The sequence below is a fragment of the Pogona vitticeps genome, chromosome Z (genome assembly GCF_051106095.1).
Source record: "Pogona vitticeps strain Pit_001003342236 chromosome Z, PviZW2.1, whole genome shotgun sequence".
In the NCBI taxonomy this organism is placed as follows: domain Eukaryota; kingdom Metazoa; phylum Chordata; class Lepidosauria; order Squamata; family Agamidae; genus Pogona; species Pogona vitticeps.
The window spans coordinates 1,467,783-1,482,500 of record NC_135799.1 but is presented as its reverse complement, the minus strand read 5'-3'; the positions used below and the strand labels follow the sequence as shown (position 1 = coordinate 1,482,500).

Sequence of the window (14,718 nt, the reverse complement as noted above, 5' to 3'; positions counted from 1 at the left end):
CTAGGCTCGACCCAGGCCCCTTCCGGCGGAAGGGGCTGGTCGAGCGGTGACGTCGGGGGTTGTGGGGGTCACCGTGGGCCTATAGGGGTGTATTCCTAGAGTCTGGGGTCCCCCGTGACCCTAGGGTGGCCTGAGGATTGGTCCCCCGAGGGGTTGTGACACCCCCACGGCCCTGTGGACCAATGGGGAGCGGTTGGAGGGGCTTGGCTAGAAAGAGCGGCCCTAGGGCATGCCCCAGCATGCCTTTAGGCCCTGCATGACGTCAGGGGTTGTGGGGATCACCGTGGGCCTATAGGTGTCTTTTCCTAGAGTCTGGGGTCCCCCGTGACCCTAGGGTAGCCTGAGGATTGGTTCCCAAGGGGTTGTGCCCCCCCACGACCCCTGTGGACCAATGGGGAGCGGGTGGAGGGGGTTTGGCTAGAAAGGTTGGCCCTAGGGCATGCCTCAGCATGCCCTAGGCCCTGCAAGGGTGGGAAAGTCCCGGGGATTTGCAGAGAAGCTATAAACGTGGTTCGGGACCCTTCTGCGATTCTCTGAAAAAACACAAGGACATGCAGGCCCTTACAAGGGCCTGTCTCTTCGCAATGCTAAAAGACGCTTTGTCTGAACATCTGATTCAAAGGTGCTATGGATACCAGGAAGACCTTTGTGCACAACAAGCGCACCCGTGCATAGGTTGGAACGAGGCTGACTATTCCAAGATGTTGAACGAGATATGTGAAAAACTCTGCTATAAAAAAGTTATCCTCATTATAACGCTTGCAGCGTTCAGAAATAAGATGCTCTGTATGACAAATCGAAATGTAAATTACATACATAAGATTATTAAATGTATGTCAGTTTCAGGGGATTCCTATAAATTGCTAAAAAGACTTTTGAGGTCAACAGATGAAAAATATCTAGCCATTGCTAAATTAACACTACAACTACACGATGATCATTATTATTGCTGTCCAAGCATGCATGAATGAATAAAAATAAAAAACAAAAAACTATACAATTTCCTTGTAATAAAATGTGGTTTTTTAATAAAGAGCTTTTAATCGAACATACATTTGTTCATTTATTCATTTTCCCTTTTTGCTTAGCATTGTAATATCAAAATAGCATTTTTTCTAACTTTAAATGCCCTGAAATGGAAATCTGAAAATAGGTGGGGGGGCCTCTGTTCAGCTGAGATACCAAAGGCCTGTCTTATCATTTCCTTTCAAACAGTTATTGATGAGAGAGAGGTTGTTGTTTCACGGTAATTGTGTATCTTTCCAAATCAACATCCCCTTATTGTGTATTGGCAATAATTTCCTTTTAAATGACGTGCATCCGTTTAAATGATGTGGTAATGAGGTGATGTTGTTTCACAGTAATTGTGTAGCTTTGCAAATCAACATCCTGCCATCTGTTTGACTGAAAAACATGCAATAGGACTTGCAGGGTGCTGTTTCCTTAAACTCCCCCCCCACCCCCACCCCACACACCTTCAGGATGGGTCACAAAAGGTTCACAGAGAATAAATGTTTGAATTAAAAGCTGGTTTAACTTTAAGTCTACAGAAATTCATCTCCTTAAATGTAATATATTACACAGATTCAGCTCTGTTTGGCTGTGAGGTGAAAAATAAATCATTTATGCTTTTCCCACAATAATTTTTCAAGTCAGATTGAGACTACAAATACTATACATTTCCCTTGTAATAAAATGTGGTTTTTAATAAAGAGCTTTTAATCGAACATACATTGTTCACTTATTCATTTTCTCTTTTTGCTTAGCATTGTAATATCAAAATAGCATTTTTTCTAACTTTAAATGGTGCTGTTTCCTTAAACTACCCCCCACCCCCCCACCCCACACACCTTCAGGATGGGTCACAAAAGGTTCACAGAGAATAAATGTTTGAATTAAAAGCTGGTTTAACTTTAAGTCTACAGAAATTCATCTCCTTAAATGTAATATATGACACAGATTCAGCTCTGTTTGGCTGTGAGGTGAAAAATAAATCATTTATGCTTTTCCCACAATAATTTTTCAAGACAGATTGAGACTACAAATACTATACATTTTCCTTGTAATAAAATGTGGTTTTTAATAAAGAGCTTTTAATCGAACATACATTGTTCATTTATTCATTTTCTCTTTTTGCTTAGCATTGTAATATCAAAATAGCATTTTTTCTAACTTTAAATGGTGCTGTTTCCTTAAACTACCCCCCCACACCCACCCCACACACCTTCAGGATGGGTCACAAAAGGTTCACAGAGAATAAATGTTTGAATTAAAAGCTGGTTTAACTTTAAGTCTACAGAAATTCATCTCCTTAAATGTAATATATGACACAGATTCAGCTCTGTTTGGCTGTGAGGTGAAAAATAAATCATTTATGCTTTTCCCACAATAATTTTTCAAGTCAGATTGAGACTACAAATACTATACATTTTCCTTGTAATAAAATGTGGTTTTTAATAAAGAGCTTTTAATCGAACATACATTTGTTCATTTATTCATTTTCCCTTTTTGCTTAGCATTGTAATATCAAAATAGCATTTTTTCTAACTTTAAATGCCCTGAAATGGAAATCTGAAAAATAGGTGGGGGGGCCTCTGTTCAGCTGAGATACCAAAGGCCTGTCTTATCATTTCCTTTCAAACAGTTATTGATGAGAGAGAGGTTGTTGTTTCACGGTAATTGTGTATCTTTCCAAATCAACATCCCCTTATTGTGTATTGGCAATAATTTCCTCTTAAATGACGTGCATCCGTTTAAATGATGTGGTAATGAGGTGACGTTGTTTCACTGTAATTGTGTAGCTTTGCAAATCAACATCCTGCCAGATGTTTTTCTCCTTTAACAGGCTTAAGGAGAGGATCAGAAAAAAAAACTTTTGCTTCCCTTGAAAAAGATATAAAAGTCCCTTTTATCACACCTCCTGAAAACTCCACAGAAGCTGACCGATATACCACAGGTGAGTAACAAAATCAGCTGAATATTATGAGATTTAGCACTTTTTTAAAAATAGGACTGTCCTTTTAAAAATTGTTATTCATTTACGTTTTTTTTTTCATTCATAGACTTACGCATTAAAAATCAGATTAACCGTGCAGAAATGGGTAAGAGATAGATTAATTTTAAAACCTGTTAAATAAATGTAAATATTCTTTTTAATTAAATGTATAGACACAGCGTAGAGTTTCTAAATATATATTTTATTTACTGCATGCCAGAGAGATAGTTTTTAGGTAACACAAGTTCCAGCAGCCAGTTCCAAAATATAGCAATTCTTGATCGTGGTTTTAGAAAATTCATTATTTCACCTCTCTGTAAAAATAAAGAGAGAGAGAGAGAGAAAGAAATGAAACATTTTATAGAATAGAAAAACATAAGATGTTATTACATTAGAATATTGTGTAAATACATACCAGATTACCATTCAGAAAGCTCAAAGACCTGTCTTGCGCAGTTATGCATGTCATTATTTGTCTTGAGAGAAAATCAATTTCTTTTTGTTCCAAAGGTCTTGTGTTTTTTTCAAGCTTTTTTGCCATGCATGAGGCATATGCTAATGTTGTAAATATTCTCCCAAAAGTAATTCTTTCTTGAAAAACGTATTGTGTAGTTAAAACAAGCGCGGTACAGAGTTCAGTCAGGCTGGAAATCTGCATTTTTCTTAAATGATCTTCGACGTTACCTTCAAAATGTTTTTGAATGAAAGAGTCGATATTTTTTAAATGATTGCTCATTTCTGATTTAGCCCTTGTATTTTCGGCTTCTTTTAAACTAATTTCAAGATAATTACGAACAAGAGTATAAAGTTGTGACTCGATAGTGTTCATGTTGCAGTCTAAACCCTGGGGTGTCAAATATGCTTTTCTTTGCAATGGTCAAGACTGTTCTAAAATGCCTCTGTCTCTGCAGCTGGGGATCACCAGGAAAAGGGGTCATTATCCAGCGAATCACTGGGTAAGAGCATTAACATATGAGTTTTAAGGGGGACTTTTTAATTTTTAAAAAACCCCTACTGATTTAGAAATACTATATCTTTTTCAGAGAAATATTTTCGCTATGAGGATGATGAATATTTTGCACAAAATGATCCTATTGTACCATCAACCAGCTATAATATTCCAAGGACGGACAGGTTCCAGTTTTGTGGTTATACTTTTAAAAGAGTAAATGCTGATCAGAGTAAGTTCTGTACATTTTCATGGAAGACCTTTTTATCTGTCTGTGTTTTTAACGGGGGGGGTCCTCCCTTTAAAACAAATGTGTGTGTGTGTGTGTGTGTGTGTGTGAGAGAGAGAGAGAGAGAGAGAGAGAGAGAGAGATGAAATGCCCCCCCCTTTACAAGACCCATTGTTTCTTTTCTAGCTCAGAATATGGCAATTCCCCCAAAAAGATTCAAGGATGGCGAAAGGCCGGGTACCAGCAAATCAGCAACCCCCCCGGCCTTGAAGGGAGCCAAGGCCACCTGGGGGGATAGGAGCAAAAACTCAGCACAACCGCAGATGACGAAGGGGCCGGATACTGGTGAAAGACCTGGCTGCAGCAAACCGTGGAGTCCCCAGGCCTTTAAGGGAGCCAAGGCCTCCTGTGGGGATAGGAGCAAAAACTCAGTACAACCGCAGATGACGAAGGGACCGGCTACTGGTGAAAGACCTGGCTGCAGCAAACCGTGGAATCCTCAGGCCTTGAAGGGGGCCAAGGCAACCGATGGGGATGGTGGAAAAAAATCTGCAAAATCTCAAGCAGTGCAGGGTAGGAAAAAAGAGGGATTGTTTGAAATTGATGGAAATGCTTTAGCTGTATACACCTCAAAAATTGGTTGTTGGTATAAAAATTTTCAAATGATTTTCAATATGATTAACACAGCCAAAGATTGTCTAGATCAGCTTATGATAGAAATGCCAGAAATGAAGAACATCTGTGATGCTATAAAAACATGGATCATTTTTCTTGTGCAATGTCCTCTCAAATTCAAATAGGCCTAGGCTATCCTGATGTAAAACAGACAACCAAAAGGGGTACAATGAGAAGGGGTCACCCTGGCCATCAGCCTGGGAAAAAAAAGGGGAGGAAACCAAGCACAGCGAAACTGTACTGGCACAATAGAGTTGTTAAGTTGTTACGAGGGGCTAAGAAAATGCTTGCACGTAGGAAAAGGGCCTATCTGCCTTCTAGTTGTACACAGCCTCAAGAACACCCTCCACGCTCTGCGCTGCAGACACCTGAGAACTCTGGGGTTGTAGGTATTAACAACCAAGAGTCTCAAGAATATCCACCAGGGGGCTCTCTGCCTTCTAGTTGTACACAGTCTCAAGAACACCCTCCAGACTCTTCGCTGCAGACACCTGAGAACTCTGGGGCTGTAGGGATTAACAACCAAGAGTCTCAAGAATATCCACCAGGGGGCTCTCTGACTTCTAGTTGTACACAGTCTCAAGAACACCCTCCAGGCTCTGCGCTGCAGACACCTGAACATGATGCAGAAACCCCCCCGGTGTATGCAGAAATCACAAATAGATGGGGGTGGGAAAACGAAAGATTCCACACCATTCATATAGCGCAAGAATTTCGCTTTGTAAATCTGGAACATGTGACAAGCTATGCACAAGCCGTTTCAGCCTTACATATTGCGGTTCAAGATGTTCTTAATGTTGTTAATGAAAGTTTGGAGCCTGGCGATTGTGTGCAGCTGAGATTTGAGGGTGGGAACATGCAGAAGCCTCTCTTTTCAGTGAAAAAGGTCAAGGGGGCTCTAGACGCTGACGAGTTTCTCTCCAACTTAGCAAATCTTTTGCAGAGTAATATGGAACTTTGTTTAGACGGGGTTTTACGATTAGTTGTAACCATTGTGAGACCTCCTAGGGGGGGCAGCCGCCCGAGAGCCTTACGCTCTATCCCCTATAGTGCAATTATAAATAAGAAAAGGAAACATCTAATCGATTTCACTGATGTAAACAGTAAACTATGCTTTGGAGCAAGCTTAGTTCGTGTAATGTCTAAAAAGGTTCCAACAGATGCAAAGTTGGCACATGGAGCTCTGCAATTGTATCAGGCAGTCCACTGGCCTGTAGACAAAGAGGTTTCTTTGTCTGACATCCCTCTTTTTGAGGACCACTTACAGGTCAATATCCAGATTGCACACTATGGCGACAAAGGCTGGGGCTTGTTTAAACCACAAGGACACAAGTATACACAAACGTATACGTTGCTTCTCCATGATAATCACTTTTATGGAGTTCTTAATATAAAGGGACTCTTTGGGGCTCGTAATTACTGTCAATATTGCCACAAATTGTACTCTCATATTCATGACTGTATATTTTTCTGTAGATTCTGTCTAAGAAAAGATTGCGCTTCTAATGTGAACATCATGAAGAAGTGTAAGTGTTGCAAAATGAAATGCAGGTCGAGAGAATGCTTAGAATTACACACCAAGCTGGCGGCAGAGAACAAGGTACCCTGTACTTATAGAAAGTTTTGTGAGGACTGCGGTCGTTTTCAAAATGCAGAGCATTTCACAAAGGACTGTATAGGCAGGGTATGTAATATCTGCTGGGCTCCTAGGGGAGAAGAGGTAAACCACTTCTGTTTCATGCGCCCGCTTAAAGAGCCAAAGATCTCAACCCAATATATATTTTATGATATAGAATCAAGACAAGACACGGGGTTACACATCCCCAATTATTGTTACGCCAGATCTTTTTGGGGTGAGACTATGCGACACTTTAAAAAAGAGGCCTCTGTGAAAAAGGGGGTGCCCGATTGGATAAAGGATATCCTTGAACAGGATGCTGAGGAGGAAGAGGAGGAGGAGGAGAGTGAAGAATATGATGATGATAACAGTTCATATAGCGAGAGCATTGTGGAGCCTGACTCTGGGAACACCAAGAAAAAAGGTGAGAAAAAAAAGGCATGGCCTTATGATAAATCATGGGAATTCAAAGGCGAGTCATGCATCGAGGCTTTTATTCGGACTTTCACAGAAGGGAGGGTTTTTGAGGGCACAACGTTTATAGCCCATAATTCAAAAGGTTATGATGGATATTTCATTCTCAATCAGCTAGTCAAAGAAAAACTAGAGGTAGAACTTATTACTCAAGGTGGAAAACTTATAACAATAGCCGTGCCGGCTCTTGATATAAAATTCCTGGATTCTCTATGTCATTTACCAATGGGGCTGTCAAAATTACCCAAATGCCTAGGCCTCAGGCAGGAATCTAAGGGTTATTTCCCTCATTACTTCAACACCCCTGAAAATGAACAGTATGAGGGCCCCCTACCACCACCCGAAGCTTATGGAGTGCAACACATGATGCCTTCTGAGCAGAAGGCTTTCTTAAAGTGGCATGAGGAGAATAAGACAAAAACCTTCAACCTGCAGCGAGAATTGGCTGCCTACTGCCAGCAGGATGTTAACATCCTGGTACAGGCCTGCACAAAGTATCGCCATGAAATTATGACCCTGACAAAGAAGAGGGTGAAAGGGTACGACGGGGAATATGATTGGTTTGCCATAGACCCTCTTCAATACCCCACCCTAGCTGGCGTGTGTCTTAGCATGTACAAGTTCAAATTTCTGGAGAAAAATAAAATAGCAATCCCACATCCAGACAACTATCACCGCCAGTGCAAACGTTATTCATCTGCATCGATACAGTGGCTGTCTTATATTGCCCATAAAGAAAAAACCAGGGTACAGCACGCCTTGAATGGTGGGGAAATTTGTATCGATTCTCTTTATGTAGATGGTTATATGGTTCTTAACGGCAGGGGCATATGTTTAGAGTTCCTGGGATGTTTTTTCCACGGCTGTGCCCTCTGTTACCATTCTGAGGATTGGAATCCTCTGTTAGGAAAAACCTATGGGGCTCTTTTCAATGCTACACAGGAAAGGACAGCCGTTTTGAGAAGCAAGGGTTTTGAAGTCAGATCAATTTGGGAGCATGAATGGAAAGAGATGGTAAGAAGCGACAGCGCTGTCAAAAATTACCTTGCTTCAGCTGATTTTCCAGAGCCCTTAGTACCTAGGGAAGCTCTCTTTGGGGGTCGTACAAACGCGATCCGTTTGTACTACAGAGCTAAACCGGAAGAGCAGATTCTTTACTATGATTTTACCAGCCTTTACCCCTATGTCAACAAAACTAAAGAGTATCCTCTGGGACACCCCAAAATCATATTTGAGAATTTTGAACATGTGTCTGCATACTTTGGTTTCGTAAAGGCGAAAATATCACCACCAAGAGGGCTCTTTTTTCCAGTGTTGCCCACCAGGGTTGGTGGAAAACTTATGTTTGTGCTGTGTGCCACCTGTGCAGAAAGCCGCCAGAGAGACCCTTGTAAACATACTGATGAGGAGAGAGCCTTGATGGGTACCTGGTGTACTATCGAACTGAACGTTGCCATAAAAAAGGGGTACAAGGTTTTGAAAATCTTTGAGGTGTGGCATTTTGAAAGCAGATCGGCGGACCTGTTTTCAAATTACATAGAGCTACACCTTCGCCACAAACAGGAAGCATCGGGCTATCCCGCCTGGTGTGTCAGCGAAGGAGATAAAAACAAATATATTGATGATTATAAAAAGAAAGAGGGGATATCCCTACGTAAAGATAAAATTGCTGTAAATCCCGCAAAAAGACAGATAGCCAAACTGTTTCTAAACTCTCTGTGGGGAAAGTTTGGTCAGAGAACGAATCTGCCTAACACTCAGGTGGTCAGAGATCCGGATGAATATTTCAACCTCCTATTTTCAGAGTCTTACACAGTGTCAATGTTTGAATTTTTGGCGGATGATGCTGTCTGTGTGACATGGAAACATGAGGCTGACAGATTAGCCACCAAGGGTAGGAAAAATGAATTCATAGCCTGCTTTACCACTGCTTATGCACGTCTGGAGCTTTACAATCTGCTTGACAAACTGCAGGATAGAGTTCTCTATCACGATACAGACTCTGTCATTTTTGTACAACGGGAGGGTGAATGGAAACCCCCCTTAGGGGACTACCTGGGGGACCTCACGAGTGAAGTTCCTGAAGGCTTGCACATTACAGAATATGTGTCCGGAGGACCTAAAACTTATGGGTATAAACTCAGTGATGGTAGTGCGTGCATGAAGGTCAAAGGGATCACACTGAATGTTGCTAACTCTGAAAAAATTAATTTTGATAGTCTCAGGGATTTGGTTTTTCCGTACGATTCTGACAACCGAGATGGTTCATCCCGTGAAATAGTGGTAGAGCAACCAGGAATTGTGAGGGATAAGCGCCAGTGGTTGATTCATACAAAGCTTTTAAGAAAAACTCAAAAGGTGGTTTATGACAAAAGAGTTATTGTCGAAGACTTTAAAACCCTGCCTTATGGCTACTGAACTGAAGATGTTGTGGGTTCATCCTTTTTCAGCTATCCTAGCAGGGCCGAGCGGATGTGGAAAAACGTTTTTTATAAAAAATATGCTGGACAACGCGCGCAATGTATTTTCTGACATGCCTGAAAATATTATCTGGTGTTATGGCTGTTGGCAACCTGTATATAAGACTCTTCTCTGTAAATATCCCTGTATTCGTTTTGTAGAAGGTTTGCCGGAAAAGTTTGATGATGATGTTCTGTTACCCCCAACTAAAATAAACTTCTTGGTTTTGGACGATTTGATGCAGTATGCCTCTGATAATAAGGAAGTGGAAAAGTTATTTACACAATATGTGCATCACAGGAACGTAAGTGTTTTTTTAATTACTCAGAACATTTTTTCACAGGGAAGGGCCGCTCGAAGCATTAGTCTGAACGCCAAGTTTTTAGTCCTCTTTAAAAATCCCAGGGATAAGCAGCAAATTGCCACACTAGCCCGTCAGATGTATCCACGAAACGGACAGTTCTTCATGGAAGCATTTGCAGATGCGACAAGACCTCCTCACGGTTATCTGTTGGTAGATTTAAATGCCAATACTCCTGAACCTTACAGACTGAGAACAGGACTTTTCCCTCCTGACTGGCCCGTGGTCTATACATTGAAGAAATCTGCTTCAGGTAACAAAAGACGGTTGCTTTGAGCCCTTTTCTTTATTGACGCCTGTTCGGCAACCAGTTAACATGTCTGAATGTATAAGGCGAAACCTCCCGCTTTTGAAACTCCTTATTAAGGCCCCACTGCGACAGAGAAAAGCCATTTTATGTGCTGCCTCGGATGATCTGGTCACGGCCATTTCAGAAATTGCTCTGAATACTTTAAAAGGAAAGATAGCTCTAACACCTCATCAGGTACGTGTTTTAAAGAAGAAACGAACACTAATTAAAACCTTGAGTAACAAGAGGGTCCCCCTACGGAGGAAAAAATACCTGGTGAAGCAGTCTGGCGGTTTCCTGGGTCCCTTATTGGGCTTTGCTGTACCTCTAATAACCAGTCTTTTAACTAATAAGTAATGGATTATGCTGAAAAGATGTATCTGGTCCCCAGTGCTCAGCTACAAGAGCTGAGGGGCGTACCAGAAAACATCAGGTCCGCCACGGTCAGACGCCTGGATTCTGAGATGAGAGAAATTCTCTTAAGGTCAGACTTGCCAGAGTATGAAAAAGCTAAGCTTTACAATGGCGTTCTACAGAGGTTTTTAGCGCTGACCAGGCAGGAGGATATGGAAAAAACAGTGCCACAGCCTCCACAAGCCTCGGCTTCTCTCCCCTCTCCACCTGCCCCTCAAGAGTCCCTACCCTCTGTTATTCAAGAGGTGTTAGACAGCCTTCCCAACCGTTACAAGAAAAATGCAGAGATTTTGCTAAGTAAATTAAGGCAACATCAAGAGATCTCTTCATGGGATGACAAAGGGTCCTTCCAGTACCGGGGAGAGCTCTTACCTGGCTCTAATATTCTGGACCTGGTCAGAGGGATCACCCAGTCTACCGCCCTTTCTGATAAGAGAAAACCCAAAGGATGGGATGTTTTTCTTAAAGCTCTGGCCGAACTGAATATCCCTACGTCTATCGTGGGGAATTCAACCGCTAGAGAACAATTAGAAGCGATGAAATCAGCAGCAACACCTTCTTCCTCTCCGTCTGCCACGGCGGTTGTTGTCCGGCCCAAGAAACAGTTCAAGAGACCAGAATGGCTGTACATCAAGGAGCTTCCAACAACACCTGTGAGACCGGTAGTCAAGAAGCCTGAATGGCTCACTTTATAAAACACATTAATAAACACCAAGACAGATAAAACATTTAACTTTTGTCTTTTATTTTATTTATGCACAGCTTACATTTTATGTTTTACACTGGGGGCCGCAGGCTTGAATATGATGAAACGGTTTGCAGGATCGGGGTGCTGTTTGAATTTTCCTGTTCTTGACAAACTCTACAACCATGCGGTCATTTTTGGTCGCATCTTCTGAGTACAACTTTAAAATTTGGTCAAACGGCAGACCTTTTGTTCTGTTCTGTAAAAAGAACACACAGTGATAGCCACAGGTCACTGCCGAAGGGTTTTGTAGCTGTCTCTTCTGGAATATTATTTCTTTGCCCTGACGCCATAAAAAAGCTGTAATTGTTTCAGGGATCCGTGGGTTGTCTGGGTCTACGCCGTATGAGTCAAAAAATTCCCCAGGTCCCTTAGCTGGTAAATAGAGGGCCAGCCAGTGTTCCCCAGGCATCGTGTGGGGATGGGTGTTCACCACTATTCCGGTAGGTCTTTTGGTAATAAGGTTCCTTGGTAACAGGTCGCAGGGGTACACATCTAGAAAGGTCTTATCTCGTTGTAACACGCTTAATAGCTGCAACGTATTCATGTTCACATGTAATCAAAGAGGACGTTTCTGCTATGGCTGATTTCAATCACATTGTCAAATACCCCGTATAAGAGCATGTTAATAGTGGCCGTTAGGGGTTGGGCAAAACGGATCTCAGCTCGAAGGTTTCCAGTCTTGATCAGAGAATAATGTTCTGAGCAGCCATGATCCGGTGTCAGGTCAAAGGCATATAGGGTGTATCCGTGTGCAAATTCGTTAGGGGTGATGAAAATGTCTTGGTCCTTCATGGCTTTCCCTGAGGTTTGTACCAGCTGCATGTACTCTCTGACACATAGTCCGTTTGCATAATCAGGCTGGAGGGGCTTTGCTGGAACTTGTACCCCATCAACGTACAAGGCTATAAAATTAACATTGAAATGTTGGAAATTGAAAGGGTTTTTGTCATATGCACCACTGAAAGCCTCATTGTCGACAAAAGTTATGACGAGCTGTTTAGGCAACTGCCCCAGAAAAAGGTTTTCTTGATTGCACACAAGGCTTCCTGCAGGTATGCTGAATACTTTCATGCCCACGCGTTCAATGGGGTATTTTGCATTAGAAGTGAGAAGGGCCTCTGCGTGTCCTATGCGAACTCCTGGGGACACTTTCACCCTTTTGACAAACAGAGAGGCGTTTAAAATATCCACTTTGTAGTGCTCACCAGCATCACCACTCAGCAGACAGAACATGTCCTTGCTACGGGTAAGTTTGATTTTCACATCTACGCCGTTCAGTAACATTTTCTCCTGAAAAAATAGCTCATTATGCAACGGCCCCATCAGATCCCATTTCTTGCTGGTTCCGGTGTGTTCTGCTCTCATTCGAAAACCCCAGTTTCCGGTATGGGGGGCGACGGTGGTTTGTTCCATGGCTGTATAACCATCTCTATAAAAGCCGCCCGCCGCAAATTGAGTGCTCAAGCTGTCAGCGCCGTAATTCATAAGCATCTCTATCATCGCTCTATAGGGGTAGCAATTATTACTCTGACTGATGAGCCGATCTCCAAGGGTAACGTCCAGTTGGCTAAAGAGCGAGGCAATGGGATAATTTACAAAGCCCACTTTAGCATCCACAGCTATGTTTGTCCCATTTGCTTTTGTGATCTTACACACCACGTAGAGCAAGGTATTGTTTAAATCGATATAATCTTCACTGTTACCAGTTATATAAAACTCTATTTGGCCGTTGGGTGTTAGCGCTGCTAAGGGAGGGACCTCTATATACATACAGCTTTCCACGCTGGTTTGTGTAGGTGATAGCTGAAAAATATCCAATTCAGATTTGGCACACTCTTCAGAGGAGCCGTGAATGAACGCCATTTTAAAATATGTCTCCCCTGCACCGCTTCAGACCCTTTATCTTACGGCTTGCTTTCTTCTTCCTGTTCTCAAGCTTCTGACGTTTTTTGGGAGGCAATCCGCTGTTTAACCGTTTAGGTGGACCTAGGCGTAGATGACCCGCTTTTCGTTTAACTCCACCCCTTCTTTTCATGTACGTGAGTCCTGAGCCTTCTTGGGGTCTCACTTTTTTCATAACATGACTTGCGACGTCTCCGGCGATATTATGTACGGCCGTCTTAATGTGGGGCTTAATAAACTCAAAGCCTCTCCTCAAGAGGGGGACGGCCTTTCGGAACAATCCACGAAAAATGCCCCCCAGTCCTGCTCCGTACATGTTTACAGATCCGTGAAAACCGGGGAGGCCACGCCCTGCCTGGGCCTTATAGTACGCTCTATAAACATTAACATCCCCGTAGTCTTTCAACACCACCATTTTAGCGTCCTTCTGATCTCTTCCTAAACACAGCCTTTTCTGGGACGTATATGCAACCGCACAACAACTTTCCCCAGAGTGAATGGCACGGGTTGGTTCTGATCCGTCTTTATTTCAATGGTTATAGTGTTGATGTGGTTCTTGCTCATCAACACGTAATGCGGTTTGTCGTAGGTAATTGTAACACATTCGTAGGTTTCTCCCTTGACGGGGATGCAGCGTAACAGAGGCACAGCATGGTCTCCCACGATTTGGTGCTCGATGATATCTGTATAGACGTACAAGGAACTGAATCCCCCAGTAAGGTCTGCAGCATGAGGTATTTTTCTGACGGGCACATCCGGGGGGGCCCCCAAAATGTGGGCTAACTCAGCACCCGCTGAAAATAAGTAATTTTCAGGGCCTGTGAATCTAACTTTTCCCATGACGGGGTCGTAGGCCAACCATGTTTCTTGTAGATCTATAGCTTGTTTTATAGTGTCATTCATGTTGTTCAGAAGATCAGGAATGTCCTTGTAATAGCCCCTGTGTAACTGAAAGATCCATTTATTTGTACCCTCAGAAATTGAAAATGGGGTATTTTTCAGGAGTGTGTACCAGCTCCGAGGATACTGTATCTCTGCTAGACCAACTTCCCAAACACCAATCAAATCTAAGGGCTTGGGCAACATTGTCGTAAAGCTGGCATTTGTATTTTGAGGAAAAACCTTCTTACAGGCGTTGCTGGGTAGTGTGATGTAAAAACCATAATCTCCCATTTTGCTTCTCTGTCCCTATACGACCTCAGAAACCTCTGAGGCTGACACCCAGCTGTTAAACTTACTAGGCCAACCTAACCACTTGACTAGGTGGAGCTTTCTTCGACCTCGGCCTTTTGTGCCCAAAATCTTTTCAATTCTGTACAACCCGTCTTCCCTGTCATTGATCTTCAGCAGTTCTTCAGGATAGAAAGTCCCGATTATGGCATCCCCATCATAATCCGTTAGCTGATATACAGGTCTCTCTGTACCTTTTACAACACGGTCCACAATAAATATCTCGGTGGTGAAATTCTGTTCATAGCCCTTATCAAATACACCCTTCCTTTTAGAAACCCTCACACGGTCCCCTTTTCTGAGTTTTGGAACTTCTTTTTTGGTTCCAACAGAGGGCTCATAGACTCTTTTCCAGACGACCATGTCATTGTGAT

The 14,718-nt window shown here is 42.6% G+C and overlaps 1 long non-coding RNA gene across 1 annotated transcript; it reads left to right on the top strand.

Moving 5' to 3' along the window:
- The first annotated feature begins 3,057 nt into the window (after positions 1-3,057).
- Positions 3,058-4,911, top strand: LOC140707759 (uncharacterized). Its single transcript, XR_013539587.1, has 4 exons — positions 3,058-3,101; positions 3,907-3,951; positions 4,039-4,176; positions 4,360-4,911. It is a non-coding gene; the product is annotated as an uncharacterized LOC140707759 (long non-coding RNA).
- The last annotated feature ends 9,807 nt before the right edge of the window (positions 4,912-14,718 follow it).